Raw genomic sequence first — 16,417 nt, 5'->3', positions numbered from 1 at the left:
ACTAAAAAATATTAAGGCAAGTACTAGCCATTATGTGGCACTTGTTTTTTTTCATGCTCATTGATTCGTCAACAGTTTTAATTTTATAGAAAAAAACTAAAAAACTCAAGAAAAAAAATAAAAAATAAAAAATAAAATAAAAAATAAATAAATATATATATATATATATTAATAAATAAATTATGTTAAACTATAACACAAACTATAGAATAAATGATTGGCACAATTTTCGAAGCCAAATTAATTAAAAAAATAAGAGACTGAAAACATTAGTCTCCGCGTATAGAAAGGTGGGACTAGGGGAAAGGACCCAGTAGTCGTGCACCCTAACTTCACGCTTCTCAAAATCCTACTTGGAAATTTCGAATCACTCCGATTTTTTTACAGCAGCTTACTTGGCAAGTCCCCTGCTTATAACTAAGGTTTCAGGGCCACATCATCAAATATGATGCCACATCAGCATGCTTTTTGCCAAGGTGTCCAAAACAGCCCCAAAAAAAAGTGAGACCAATAGGCGTGCAAAAGAGACCCCAATAGTTGTGCAGCCGATGTGGCATCACCTGATTGGTTACTTTTTACAATATTAGTACATTTCTTAACAACTATTGGTACATTTCCTAACAACTATTGGTACATTTCCTAACAAAAATTGATATTTTTTGTTTCAAACAATAGGTTTTATTTGTTCAATTTTTGGAACAAAAGGTATCAACAACCCTCACAACAATTGGAACATGCTCAACTAGTGGGTCCTTTCCCCTAATAACTTAAGAAACTGAGTTGCTCCAATCATATAATAATAAAACCTCTAAATTTATACATAAATAACAATTAAAATTCTAAAAACATATTCGTATTTATCGAAAAATAAGATCCCAATTGAACTCGATTAACAATTAGGACTTCAACCTAGTTCAGTATACGGTGTTTAGCAGTTAGGGTTTACATGGAGACAAATATGGATTTTATAGGGTTAGGGTTTTTTAAAATATCAGCGTTTTAGGGTTTTAAAATACTAAGAACGGTTGTATATAAATGAAGGCGCAAGTGCTTTATGGATATTCAGACCAGATCGAGTTCATCGAGTACAGCACGATCGTTCTGTAATTTCGATTTGAGGCAGAGATAGTTGTATGTAGTTTCTTTTTAGTTTTTCTATTTTTCTTTGTTTTCTGAGGTTGCAATGAAGATTTTGTAAAGTTCAAGCTCAACAGTTCGAATCGTCCTTTGTTTGTGAGGGGCATGCCGATCAAAATTATCAATCTGAGCAATGTTAAGGGGGGGCTTAAATAGGTATTTTCCCCTATTAATACAGGGGAAAACTGCCTGTGATGATAAACTTAAAGGCTCGTTTCTCAAAACATTCGCAGTAGCCGCCTAAGAGCTTTCGCCTTTGCCGGGCTTGAGAGCTAATGCTGTCAAATATCTTCCTTGGATGTCTGAGGCACGATTTTCCCTTATCGTCTTATTTTTGTTGATTTTGATTTTGTATGTTATAGGTTATAGATCTGTTGGTATGCCACTTGGTAGAACAAACAGGCCGCTGCTTAGCGTGGCCTATTTGCCTTGAAGGGTGGCAAGAGCGATGTGGCAATTCTCCGTGCTTTTACGATTATCTGTTCGTAAGGAGCCTCGAACAAATTGCTATATTTACTTAAACACGAAGTAGATCATGCATTATGGATTTAGTTTTCTGGGATAATAGAGTACTTTTGGACAAATTAGGGCAGGAATTTTTGAGGGTTTAAGTTTCAGATTGTTTTCGTTGACTTTTAAATATAGGACTAAAATTCTTTTTACGGACGGTTGAGAAATCTGGCACATTACGAGTTGCGACGAGCATCATAAGTAATTCTCTCTCAACAAGAAACTCTAGCTTGTATGTCATTGTTCAAGAATATGCAAGCTAATTTTGTTGGCAAAGATTGCCCCTTTGATTGGTATCTTGAAAAAAAATAACAAACAACGAGTGATTACATACAATAGGGATGCATTTCACTTCGAACTTCTGCATTGAGGAAGATTGGGACAAAATCTGAAGTCTTTATAAAATAATATGCAATTATTTTAGTCACTTACAATCTCTCATTGGTACCTTGCAATGAGCATCTCAAAATGATATGCAATTACCTTTATCTCTCTTGCACCAAGAAATTACAAACTATGAGCCATGATAATCAAGCATCTCAATATAATATGCAAATTTTTTAATATATCTCACTCCATTTTTTGAAAAAGTAAACAATCAGCAATGAACTTAATTGCTGTGTTAGATGCAAAAAAAACACTTATTTTTCCTTTTCTTTCAACATTTTGTTGGAACAACCATCATCCCCATCATCCTGCTCTTCTCGTAACTTTGCTCGCCACTCTTCCTCTCATGGATTTGCATCCACCATTTGCCGTCCTCCACCAAAGAGTCTATCCTCTACTCTTCTCCTTCGTGGGATCCAACCCATCACTATCTGACCTCCTTCACAAAATAGTCTCTCCACTCTTAACCCTCTTTTGTTGATTTCAATTCTCCATGAGTTGACCTCTTTACCAAGATTCATCCACACAATCCTCTACTGCTTCTATACGCACATACGTAATATTTGCAACTATGTCCACTTGCACTAACTCATTCCTCTTCATCTGTACTTCACAAAACTCAAAAATCAATTACCTCGGTGATTTCCCCTGTTGCAACATCCTCTTCGACTTCTACTGCAGTGATGTCCTCTTCATACTTGTTCCCACTGCCCTCTTCATACTTCAATCTTTTTGAACGCATCTTGATAAACCTCTCATGACTGCTCATTGCAACTTCAATCTTTTTGATCTCTCCAAACAACGCATTAGATTTTTGATAAACCTCTACCTTCTAAACTTCTTCGTCTTCTACAACTTGTGAGGTTCTTCTATCTTCATTCATCACCTCATTTCTTACCGATAACTCTCTTACCAATATTGTTCCAAAAATGAAATAATCACGGGTCTCCTCATAACCCACCTCATCTTCCTACTCATTTTCTCATTTTCTACAATCTTTCACCATCACTTCTAACACTTTGCCATTTGCATAACTTTTTATTTTGTGACTTTCAATTGCTTAAGACTCCACACCTGCAACAACTCTCTCTACCTTCTTAGACAACTCTATTGCTTCAAACTTCGCCTGCAGGTCTTGGTGTATCCTGTACACTCCCAAAACCCCTCGCTCTAATACCAATTGATGCAAGGAGACCCTTGCCTGCGATCTCAAAAATTAACACACGGTTACAAATTATGGTCTTCAATCTTCCTATCTCATTGCTTAACATTTCATTGAATTCTATATCAAAATCTCAATAGACCCTCCACACCTACAACTTGTTTTACTCTGTATCTTTACTCCACACCATCAATCTGCTCACTGGCTGAAAACCCCCCAATCTTCTGTTCTCCGACCAAGCTACAGCTCGCCCTTCTTGGCCAACCCAATTTTTTTGCTTATTTTGCTCGCCCCTCGATACCTCTCACTATCACAACTCTTTTGCCAACTACTCACTCCTTAATTGGTCTCGCGTAGGGTTTTGTTTCCCTCTCAGTGCTCTTAATTTCCAACGCAGCCTTGTCTACAGAGACTTCTTCTCTTATGCAGCTACACCCTAAGCTTTTGTCACTTGCGCACCCTCTGACCTCCCTTGGGTTGCTTCTCCCTACTTACTACACAGTCCCACCACTATTCTCTGCACACTTTATAATATGCATTCAGACCAATACCTTTCCCTCTTCCATTCGATTGGATTAGAGTTGAATTTTATAAGGCATTTTCAATAACCGCCATCGCTTCATTTCCTCGGTACAGGCTCTTCTCCATCATCTTCAAATTGTCCTTTGCAGTTTCCTCTCATTCCATGCTTTCTATTTTATTGCAAATTGAATTTATTTCTTGCATTGGACTATACTTCCTTTTTGACCAACGTCTAACTTTTTAACTCAATACCTCTTCATCTCTTCCCTACGCACTTAATCTTCCTATCACTTCATCGCTTCTTGCATGGTTCGGAAGTTGAATCGATTTGGCGTTTTGTCTTTGCATCGGTCAAACTTTATTTGCTGGATATCGACCCTTGCTCAAAACTCCCATACATGCTATGATGGCACGCGTTGGAGGATGCTGGTAAAGTTGCTTGCGTTGGCTTTGTACCAGCCAATTGCATTTGCTTGAAAGTAACTAAAGCCTTTTCTACAAATTCATTTTGCACATATCCTGCAATCTATGAGATCACATTTTGTCGAGGCATTCTGTCAAACAATTCACTACCTTGTCCACACTTCCACAATTTGCATTCGTGTGTACCAAATCATTTCCAACTATTTTTATCACAACCAAGGAGGATGCTGGCAACGGTTATGGAGGCATCAGCCAATCCCATTTGCTGCAATCATATAATTTTCTTTGTATCAAACATTTCTATGTTTTCACATTTTGCATATATGTTTACCAAGGCAGTTGTTTGACAAAATTTATGACCAAATCTGTATTTTTAAACTTTCCCTTTCACCTCCATGATCATAGTCGAGCTTCTGCAAGTTGAATAAGAGTTGTCAAGAGAAAACCAAAACAAGCCAAAAATGGTGGTGCTGATTGTTGATTCGCCCATGTGCTCTTGCACTAAACATTGATTTAATTATAATTTAGTATTGATAGGTAAAAATATTAATCGACTTAGAATCATGCATCATGAAACATTGCAAACTAGTTTGAAGTATTTACTTTATTTAGTCAACTTTTCGCCAACTTGATTCTTGTTGATTTCCATACGGCTTGAATGAAAAAAAAAATATTCACTAATGCGAATGTAAAATTAAGATCTGAAAGCATCAAAGTCTTGATGGGATGGCTTAAACATCACACACTAAGCCTTTGACCGTGCTTACGTGGCAATTGTGGGTCCATTACCTTTGTCAAGGTCTGCTCCTGTCCGTTTCCGTTTCCGTTTCCGTTTACGTCTCCGTGAACACTAAAATTTAAACATTTATCCTGCCCAAATTTTGGTGGATGTTAATAAATGTTTGATCACAGCTTGTAGTCATTTTATGTTTCCCAGCCTCTGTCAAATGGGAGCATCTTGCTGCCATCACATGGATTCGAGAAATGCAGCAAGCCGACTCAGCGGTGACTGCGGCTATGATTTTTATCTCATGCGTCTTTTGAAAAGCATTTAAAAACTTTAAGCAAATGCTATTGGCAGCGAAAAAACCTTGTCAATATCTTCACAGCCTGTGCGAAAATGGGAGCTGTGGAACAGGGTATGGACATCCGTGAACTGTTTGACAGATTTTTTAGAATTAATTTTTTTGTGTTCCTCCATTTAGCTCTTTATGGTTGATTTATTTTAAACTTTGTTGTCTGGCGTTTTTATGTTTTTTTCATTTTTGGGTTCTGGAAGAAGTAAAGGATAATTGCAAATAGTTTGCTTGATAATGTAATTATGGAATCTCTTTTGAAATATATTTTTTTTAACTTGTAAAATTATCAAGAACCCTTAACATAGCTTGATATTACTAATGTTTTATTTCAGTTTTCTTGAATGAAAAAAAGATTGTTCGATGCCTCTGGTTTATTAAGAAGATTTCTATAATTAATTATAAATTATATTATTTAATATATATATGCTTTATATTTTAAAACATATACATTTATTATTATTAATAATAATTAAAAATTATTAAATTAATAAAATGATTATTAAAATTAATATATATATAAATTTAAAATTATATTGATGTAAATTATAAATATGCATTTAAAATATTTCGTTATTAATTAATAGTTAAATTTATATTAAAATGATATTTTTGAAAAATAAAATAATAATTTATTGAAAAATATTTAAATTTTAATTTAAGAGGGAAACCTTTTTCACACATATATGTATGTATGTGTATATATTTATGTCTATATAAATTTACAGATATGTAATGAGGCATATAACCATTTACAGATATGTAATGAGGCATATAACCATTTAATATGTTTGATATGTTATGTTTGCATTGAAAAAAATACATTTAATTTAAAGTTACTAAATAAACATTTCAGATTAGGTTTATTGCAAGCATCACCCAAAATAAAGATTAAGCCTCAAACATTTGTATTTCCCCAATTTTCATTGTTGGCCATAAAGAGTTTTGAGAATATAATTTGTTTATTTACTTCATCTATTGTTTTTATAGCTACTAACATTCCATTTTTTAGTAATATAAATATTTATTTAAAACTTGGTGGTCCCTTACAAAAGATAACCTAGAAATTTCATGTTTTTTAAATTCTATCAAAGGTTGGATGTAGTTCTTTATAGATTTTTTGATATACAAATAATATTTTTTGTGTACAATCTATTTTTGTTTGATTTCAATCATAGTATGAATTCTTTTATTGCATTGCATATTTAGGTTCAACTTTTAAATCTCCTTTTTTAGTTTTGGATTTATTCATGGTTTCAAGAAATTGTTAATTTATTGGGATTCTTGCTAATGACAAACATAAATACATCTAATTAACACAAAAAAATTGTTTGCATCCTTGTTGATTTTGATATTTTGTAGGACTTTTGCATTAACACTTCTTTGAAAGTAGTAGACCATACATAAACATGGTATTTATTCTCATGTTATGCTATTGTATTACTAGAAGTGTTAGATTTTAGTTCAGTTGCTATAAAATGCACAAGTATAGATGAAAATTAGATAATCAAAATTTATGGGGAAAAGATGTTATTCCCCATAATTTTATTATTAATAGTCTACTAATGGATTTATTTCCTTCTTTGAGTTACTTGATGGTTTGAATGCTAACTCTATACCATTGAACTATAAGAAAATCTGTTATAACCTCGTACTATGTAGAAATATTCATCCCTTATTAAATGTGAATCACATTCACCTTCTAGGGAGGTTATTTTGGGTCACATCTCTTTGAAATATGAAAGATCCCAACTATCTCTTATAGCTCCCAATGATGAGTGAAATAAAGCACAATAGATTATAATGAAAAGAAAAGAAAAAAAACAGACACACCCAAATATGGTTTTGATCTAGACAATATGATTTATCATTCCTAGGTTGCAATGGCTCTAATGTTTAATGGCCTATGTTTGAGGCATAAATGATTTCCTTGCATGTCATAGTTTTATTTAGTTTAATGTCTATCTTATATAGTGTCTAGATGCTCTACATTCAATTTCTAGCTTTCATTATTTAAATAAAGATGTGACTCCCTCTAACCTTATTCATTAATTAAAATTATATTTTTAGGAATATTACTAAAGAGTAATCATATAATCATATTTATCATATCAAAGATTAAGAATAAATTATGGTGCACCCTTGAAAAAGTGAGCAAAGAAAAAATTAATATTAGGAGCATTTCATTTGTAATACATCTATGAGCTAATACTATTTGAAGTTATTATTTAAGAAATCATATTATGATAATTCTTTTATGGAATGGTGATATTAAGGGGTTTACTAGAATGAATTATCTAATATTTAATTTTAGAGGTGTTTTTTAATAATAAAGCAACAAAAAAGGGTGTTGACCCTATACAAAGAAAAGCCAAAAAGGCTACAAACAACTGGTTAAGAAAAAACCTCTGACAACAAGGGCCAAAACAACTCACTTACAACATACTAGTAGAGAAACTAATAATCCACATCAAGGGTGGGTGGAAGTTTTACCCACAACTCAAGGAAGAGTTTGGGAAGAAGAGGGAGAGCGATCTTTCCTTTATTGACGAGCAACAATCCACACAATACTATCATTTGGAACACCAATACAAGGGGGAGCATGAGTAATACCCTTAGTGGGACTGCCAGCACCAGGAGTAATCATCTTGTGAGGAATCATCACCATCCTGTGAAGAATCATTAGAGGAAGAATCAGAAGTTAGGATAGTTAGGTGATCACCATGAGCGTCCTTCCACCAAGTGGAAATGCCTTTGCAACATGAGAGAGAACAATCTATGGCCAAGTGGGTAATAGAGAAGCAATGATGACAATGGAATGGGAGGCCCTCATAATCCAACAACTAAGTCCATGGCCTATCCCCAACCATAAGAACCACACCCCCAAGAAGAGGTGGACTGAACACTAAAATTTGCTCAAGAGGAAAGAAAACTTCAAGAAGGATGGACTATCATGACCTTGATTAAGCCATGATGAATACCATAGCAATATTCATTGTAATATCAGGAATAAATAAATAGATTTAGAAAATTGTCTTAATTTTAAGATTTCACAATGTTTTATAACCTATGTTAGACAAGTAAGTAGAAAAAAGAAATAGTGATTCTTCTCCATCAAATATTAAGCACTTGATTCAAAACCTATAGCTAGAGTGATATATACTCAATGATAAGATGAGATGAATACACATGATTAAGGAACTAATTCAAAAGAACAAGCTTGACCTCATGTAATTATATCAACAATATAAGAAATGATCCCATTATGGCAATGATGTAATATGATTACGATAGAAATTAAGATTAATAATATTGAAATGGACAAATGAAGGAGCATAGGATCAATTATTGACTTAGTGAGTGATGACATGAAGTTGCGATTAGGGTAGTAATAAAGAAACAATTTCATGTAGCAAAAGTAGTGATCACCATATTGACAATAATCATGGAATAAAATTGAGTAAAGAGGAATGAATATGAAATCGATATAATTAGATTAATAATAATTAATAATATAATGGAATACTTGAAGGGACAACAACTTGTAAGAAAGAGACACCACCTTATAAAGCATGACCAACTCCTTTGTAAGAAAGGACGACTCTACATATCGACTTCAAGGATATGTAATGTTTATGCATTTAAGAAGAGGGAATTATAAAAAATGAACTCAAATAAATATACCTTCAATTTATAATAACAACTATTGTCAAGTATTAAAGGAGATTAGAAAAAAAGATGTTAAGTTCACATCGAAGAAGAAATCAAACTTAAATACTATCTATAACCAGAACAACATATTGGTACATTAAAGCTTACTTGTGATCATATGCTTATTTACATTTATGATATGTTATGTTTGCATTCTATTAGGAATAATAAGAATATATATATAACTATAATATAAATTATTATATTTATTAGAGTATCAATATGTATAAACAAGCATCGTCAATAAGATTTGCATTTGTTAATAATAGGGAGATCAAATTTATACTTAATTTTATTTATGTATTTATGCATTCATAATAAATGAAAGATTATTTTATTAATGTTTTTGATTAAGTAAAAACAAGTTTTAAAGGGACCAGAAACCCTATACAAGACAGGTTTTAGAGGGACCCGCAACTCGAACCGAAAGATAAACTTGAAAGACCACTCAAAGAAACAGAACACAAAAGAGATTTGGCCTAGCCAATCAACCAAAAACCAACAGGCTGCAAAAAACCAGCAGCCCTAACCCGACCAGGAAGGATCAAGAATTTGACCTACCCTTATGGGATCGAAGGGTCATATCAAAAGAGGACTGGGGCAATTTAGATTTTTTACTTTTAACAATAATCCATCCCTCCTCAACCCTAGCAGCCGCCTTTTGCCAAGAGGATGGGTCCATAATAGGGGACCTCCCATCATCAGGAGGAACAAAGCCAGCATCCAGAGAGGCAGAGACAACAGAAGATCCAACAACAATCTAAGATGCGGGAGGGTCATCCATCGAAGAAGAAGATCCATCATTTTTCAAATGATCACTCGGGATGCCACCACAGGCATCCACACATTCCTGAGGCAAGGCAACAACAGAAACAAGAGGCGTACCCTCAGTCTGAGGAACCTGTGCCACCACCTGGGAGAAGCTTTTCTTTTTAACAAAATAGTGTTCAGAGGATGCACCTTTCCACCAAGAAGCATATCTTTTTTTCTTTTTATCTGTTTCACACCCCGCAACAACATGTCCAGTCTGGAAGCACTTTCGACATCTAAAGGGGATACCTTCAAAGTCGAGTGGTTGGACCCAAGATCCCAAAGAATATTCAATCTCTAAATCAGCGGGAAGCCCTTTAGAGACATCAATGTTAACCAAAATACGAGCATAAGTAGAATGATAAATTTGGTAAGATTCCTTATCAATCATTAGGAATTTGCCTAAAGCCTCCCCCACTTCCTCTAGCAGAGAATCCGTCCAAAGATGAAGGGGAAGGTTGGGGAGCCTAACCCAAATAGGAATCTCATTAAATGAATCAGTAGATGGATTAAAGCTTGAGAACCAGGGTTTAACCATCAAAACATATTTGTCCTCCCAGTTGAAAGGATTAATCCCTAAGATTTTCGATCTATCCTCTGCATATTCAAATTTAGCAATGAAAAAACCCTTGGCTGAAGGAAAAATGTTGACTGAACCTTTTATGATTGGTTCCCAGCATTGGGAAATCCAAGTGTGCAGCTGAGGAAGGCTTGGCCAAAAGCCCCGAAACCTGCAGATTAGACCATGATCTTCAAACACAGAGGAAGTGTGGATGATAGGTTGGTGTGTGTAGGGAGAGGCAGAGTGAATATTCACAAGATAGGTATGCTCAAGATGGGGTATGGATGAAGTCCTGAAACTTTGAGGGAGCCTACTTGTAGACTAGTTTCCAAGCACCCTATGACAACAAATCCTCATCCTCCTTCAAGGTTAGGAAAGAAGTAAGGATGAGGTCTAAATATAATAATTCTTGATTGTATTATGAATAATTATTTATTCTCTAGTTTCAATAATCTAAATGAAGGCATGACAAATGATGATAATGTATGTTTAATTATGGGAAACATGCTAACTCCTAGTAAGGGACATTACATAGCACTAGCCACACTAAATATGTGACATAATTTTTCCCAATAGATTTCTCTTTGCAATTAGTTTACATTTCTTTTATGGTTATAAACCTTATTGATGGAAGACAGGGTTCTCCCACTTTGCCTACCAGCTTAGAAATTAAAAAACACACAACAAAAAACAAAGACTCTCTATTTCCATTCAATTGCTAATTGCAAAGTGAAAACAAAAATAGTTTATTTCCAAATCAATCACATGAACACACAAAAAATCTATGATTACATGGCCTTTCAAAGGCATCCCTCCCTCTACATTACTTTCCTCTCTAATCTACACATTCTCAGTTTTCAAACTCTACAACTCCTCAAATCTTCTTTATTGAAACCCTTCTCTTCCTTTGGGCCAATCCTTACTACATAGCCAAACTGTTATCTACCATTTATTATTCAGCTCCTTCAAAATTTTTAGGTCCGATCTAAACAGTGGAGCCTTTTAATATGAATTCAATAGGTTAATTGGATCATCTATTTTATTATACATCACTCATTAATGAGCCACTTGCTTGTATCTTTTTTGTTGGCATTTTTAATCATGCTTATATAATTTGATTGCTTTTATTTATTTCTATTTTTATTAATTTTTTAATTTTTAATTTTTAATTTTTTTAATTTAGAGAAAGATAATTACACATACAATTCACATTCGAATGTGTATTTTTTAGCTTATATTTGTGCAACTTACTCTTTCTAAAAATAGTAGACGGATTATTTTTTGTGACCACATATAACATCCAAAGATGAACTACCAAACTTTAGACAAAATGAATCATCAGCTAAATATAAATTGATAAATATTAATTCATGCTATGTGTTTTACCCTTAATTCTATGAAATGACTTTATTGGTCTAAAAAAAATGAACAATTGATTTTAAGTTTTGGTTTAGCCTTGTCATACTCTAGAATCACTTAAATAAATGCTAGCTACTAGATATCATAATGAATAGTTTGAAGGGGAGATGTCACCAAATGTAAATGAAATAATTTCTTAACTTTGAAGTTTCACATTTTTTAGAGAATCTCATATTTTCTAAAGTGATTTGTTATTAATATTATTTATTCCTAAAAATTAAAAGATTTATTAAAATTAATTAACTTGACTCTTTTAATTGTATAATTATTTTGAACTATCACACGAAATTCTTACTACATAGACACACTGTTAGCCCCACTGCCAAAGCATTGAGAAGTTAAATGTTCTAACTTCTAATCGCTGGTAACAGTAATAATTTTAAAGCTTGCTGAGTTAATCCTAAATTTAGCCATGGGTAATGCCAACAGTGGATTAAATGCTACTATTTTTGACGTCCAAACTTACCTGCCAATCACATTCTATTGAAAGTTTCTAAAGCTATTTTAGCAAATCCGTTTTCTTCCTATCCTGTATCCAGGCTGTTCCATGAGATCACATTTCTTCGAGGTATTCTGTGAAACGGTTCACGTGCATTGTCTAAGCTTATACATTTTGCATACATGTCTGCCAGGACAATTGCAGCTACATCGCCAGACAAAATTCCTACATTGTTTATTCATAATGTTCATACCCTATTGCAAAGCTCCCATTTTCGCACAGGATTGAAAGTATCTGAACGCTCTTAATCAAACGCATTTTCTGCATATCCTGCAATCATAGCCTTCCATGGGACCACATTTCTTTGAGGCCTCTGGTCAAACAGTTCAGGTGCCTTTGTCTGTACTTCCACATTTTTGACATTTTACAGTCATGCCCTTCCGTTATGTTCTGATGGATGTATACCCTGTTCGGAAGCTCTGCCCCCATTTTGGCACAGGCATGGAGTACGCTACAAATAAAAATAGAGGTAGATGGAAATCTGTCTGTTGCGTACGATGAAACTTCTAGCGGGAACATTTCGAATTTGAAAGTTTACGGTAAAGTTTATTTGAACGGAGCGGACAATAATGGAATGTCTAAGTGGAAGGAATGGGCCCCACAGCTACCTAAGTGGTCAGGCTTAGTGTGTGCTGTTTAAGGCTGGCCAGTTTTGATACCACATTTAAGATTACTTTATATCATATATTAATTATTTCAATTTAATTTTTCCTTATATTTTATTAGAAAATTATGAGATTGTTTAACACAAATTTCTTCTTAAAAAACTTTTGTAAGAATTAGTTTGAACATCTATTTACTCTACTCTTAAATCATAAGTGATGATAATTGAAATTGCAATAGGAGAGAATTTCATTGAAGTCAATTCCCTCTATTTTGTGAGTGTCCCTTTGCCACTAGTTTTCTTTATACTTTTTCAAATGTTTATTTTCTTTAAATTTCTTTTAAAATACCTATTTGCAACCAATGAGTTTCTTTTCCTAGAACAACTCAACTATTTGAAAGGAATAGAAAAGAGGGTCTCTAATTGTTTGGGGAATAAAGAAATGTTATATAGAGGCCAACAACAATACTTGATGATTCTTTTGGGTAGGGTTGTGGGGCTACTTAAAGGTTGTATTGTTTCCTTTATTAGCTACACTAGTATTGGGTTTAAGTAGGTTCCCTTGGGATTATGAGACTTTGATACATTGCAAGACACATGTAGAACAATAGCTTCATGACCCTAGCAATACCAACATAGTGAATGTAATTTCCTCTAATTTACTTATGAAAAATCTTTTTTTCCTTCTAATATTGAAGCAATATATTGGATAGAAATTATTACTTTAAGTGAAGACATTTAAGTGATAAGGTATTACTTTAAGTGAAGACATTTTAATATGGATAAGACATTGTCCATATGGGAGTAGCATTATTTTTGACCATTTGTTAAGAGATTATGATTTGTCAAATTGAAAAGGGTCACCTAGAACACAAGATTAGTAATGGCTTGTACAAACCCTACATCTATATGTTGGAATTTTTATTTTATTTTAAAGTGACCCCTTTGACTCTAGATTATATTACTTTATTCATTAATTATCTTTTTTAGTTCTTTCTTTTGTGGGTTTCATTCTTTTTAGATTGTTGTATTTTCATATATATATATATATATATATATATATATATATATATATGTATGTATGTATATGTTTGTATGTATGTATATATACTTATTAATAAACCTTAAAAAATATTAAAAAAAAAAATCATATAATAATAATAATTTTAAATTGATTACAATATCATAATATACTAATAATGAATTAATATTAATTATAATATAAAACTTTTTATATAAAATAATGAATAAATAAAATAAATATCTCAATAGTGATATCCCCCACTATAATATAATAGTGATATCTGTAGGACGCCCTATTATGGCTAGCTATGGGGAGAAGCGCTCTGACCTCTATCCCCACTATAATATAACACAAAATTTATTGGTATATGATAGTGGTTTTTTTAACCAAAATAGCTACATCATCTCTATGCTAATACAATATTTTTTAATAACAACATATAATAAAAAAACCCTTAAGTTTATAGGGTAAATCCGAAAAACATGTTCGTATTAATAAAAAAAAAGAAAAAGATCCCAGTTAAAAATTCACAATTTTATCCTATATCACGGGGACTCGTACCCCCGACTGCTGCTTTAATCTTTAGGTTTACTTCTACAGTGTTTAGCAATTAGGGTTTACCTGGAGACAAATATGCATTTCTAGGGTTAGGGTTTGTTAAAATAAATGAAGAGCGGCTGCATATAAATGAAGGCGCAAGTGAAGCTTTTGATATTAAGAGCAGATCGAATTCGTTGAGTACAGTTTGAGCAATTTGAAGCAGAGATGTTGTATGTAGTTTCTTTCTGGTTTCTCTATTTTTTATTTTTTTTTGAGTTTGGAATGGAGATTTTTTAAAGGTCAAGCTCAATAGTTCGAATCGTTCTTTCTTTGTGTGGGGCATGCCGATTACAATTATCAATCTTAGCAATGTTAAAAAGGGCTGTAAATAGGTGTTTTTGTTTATAAATTATAATACGAGGGAAAGCTGCCCGTGATGATAAAATAAAAGGCTCGTTTCTCAAAACATTCGCAGTAGCCGCCCAAGAGCTTTCGCCTTTGCCGGGCTTGAGAGCTAATGCTGTCAAATATCTTCTTTGGATGTCTGAGGCACGATTTTCCCCCATTGTCTGATTTTTGTTCATTTTAATTTTCCTTGTATATGCGATACATTTGTTGGTATGCCACTTGGTAGAACAAACAGGCTGCTGCTTAGCGTAGCCTATTTGCCTTGAAGGGTGGCAACAGCGATGTGGCAATTCTCCGTGCTTTTACGATTATCTGTTCGTAAAGAGCCTCGAACAAATTGCTATATTTCTTTAAACTCTATGAAGAGCAGGAAACTGCGGGTTTGAGTTTTTAACAGGAATAGGTTATTTTTGTTAGATCCAATAATATTATAAGAAACAATTATAAACTTTCAAATCAATGAGCTTTGTTAAAGAGATGTTGAGCATTAAAAGTATCTCCACGAGGGACTCTAGCTTGCTGAAGATCACCTAAGAATATCCGAGCAAATGATTTGCAATTCTTTTCTCTATGTAGAATGATGTTTTGCAACTGTCTCCATTCAAATAGTTCACACTAAATTTTTCAGCGGTGCCTGCAAATAAGTTACAAAAAAATCAAACATCTCAATCTGATATGCAACTATTTTTGTGTAGATTGTTAGTCAATCTAATGTAGTTCTGATAAGTAAAACGTTATTATAGAAACAATGGAAGTGTAATTTTTTTACTAGATAACAATTAAGAGTCTGTCGGATATTTCAATATTAACAGTAACAGCTGTTAAACAAAACAGCCCTCAAATCTTAGCAAGAACAACTTTCCCAGTTTTGGAACAACTTTCCCAGTTTTGGAACAACTTTCCCAAGTCTTAAAACAAAATAGAACAGCAGCAATAAACAAAAACTTTCATAATAAGTGTCAATAATAACAATTACAGCTGTCAAACAAAACAGCCCCCAAACAATAGCCAATTGAGTTTTGAGTTCTTTAATTATTTTCAAGATTGATTAGTGAAAGATCATTCATAAATTTTAAATAAACAAAAAAAAATCACATTCACTTTTAACAACATAAAATCATCAAAACTTTTGATAGCACATTCGTATTGTTTACTTTAGACCCTACATTGATTATTTCAACTTAAACTTAGTTTTCTTTTCCTTACCACATTTACATTATTTACTTTAGACCATACATAACCTAAAAAAAGTTTGTCAAGTTATTTTACATGAATTTCTTCATAAAAAACTTCATGTAAGAAATAGTTCCACATCTATGATCATCAATTAAAAGTAGAATTTTAATTGAATTAGTTTACCAAATGGAGAGAAAATTTCATTAAGTCAATTCTCTCCAATTATGAGTTGTCCTTTTGCCACTAGGTTTTCTTTATACATTCACAAGCATCTACTTTGAATTTCTTTTTGAAAATTTGTTTGCCACCAATTATTTCCTTACTTAGAGCAACTCAACTATTTGAAAGAAATTAGAAAAAAGGGTCCATAATTGTTTGAGGAATATGGAAATCTTATTGAGGCAATGCCAATACTTAATGATTCTTTTGGGTAGGGTTGTAAGGTTA

General features: G+C 33.1%; 4 non-coding genes across 4 annotated transcripts; all 4 read left to right on the top strand.

Moving 5' to 3' along the window:
* The first annotated feature begins 1,323 nt into the window (after positions 1–1,323).
* Positions 1,324–1,447, top strand: LOC131033904 (small nucleolar RNA SNORD14). The gene has a single exon (XR_009103704.1). It is a non-coding gene; the product is annotated as a small nucleolar RNA SNORD14 (small nucleolar RNA).
* Positions 1,448–1,529: 82 nt separating this feature from the next.
* LOC131033891 (small nucleolar RNA snoR86) lies at positions 1,530–1,651 on the top strand. The gene has a single exon (XR_009103701.1). It is a non-coding gene; the product is annotated as a small nucleolar RNA snoR86 (small nucleolar RNA).
* A 13,163-nt stretch (positions 1,652–14,814) lies between these two features.
* Positions 14,815–14,938, top strand: LOC131033911 (small nucleolar RNA SNORD14). The gene has a single exon (XR_009103705.2). It is a non-coding gene; the product is annotated as a small nucleolar RNA SNORD14 (small nucleolar RNA).
* Positions 14,939–15,019: 81 nt separating this feature from the next.
* Positions 15,020–15,141, top strand: LOC131033888 (small nucleolar RNA snoR86). The gene has a single exon (XR_009103699.2). It is a non-coding gene; the product is annotated as a small nucleolar RNA snoR86 (small nucleolar RNA).
* Positions 15,142–16,417: the final 1,276 nt, after the last annotated feature.

Source organism: Cryptomeria japonica, chromosome 3 (genome assembly GCF_030272615.1).
Source record: "Cryptomeria japonica chromosome 3, Sugi_1.0, whole genome shotgun sequence".
In the NCBI taxonomy this organism is placed as follows: Eukaryota; Viridiplantae; Streptophyta; class Pinopsida; order Cupressales; family Cupressaceae; genus Cryptomeria; species Cryptomeria japonica.
Note: the sequence above shows the minus strand (reverse complement) of the source record. Positions and strands in the feature narration are given on the sequence as shown.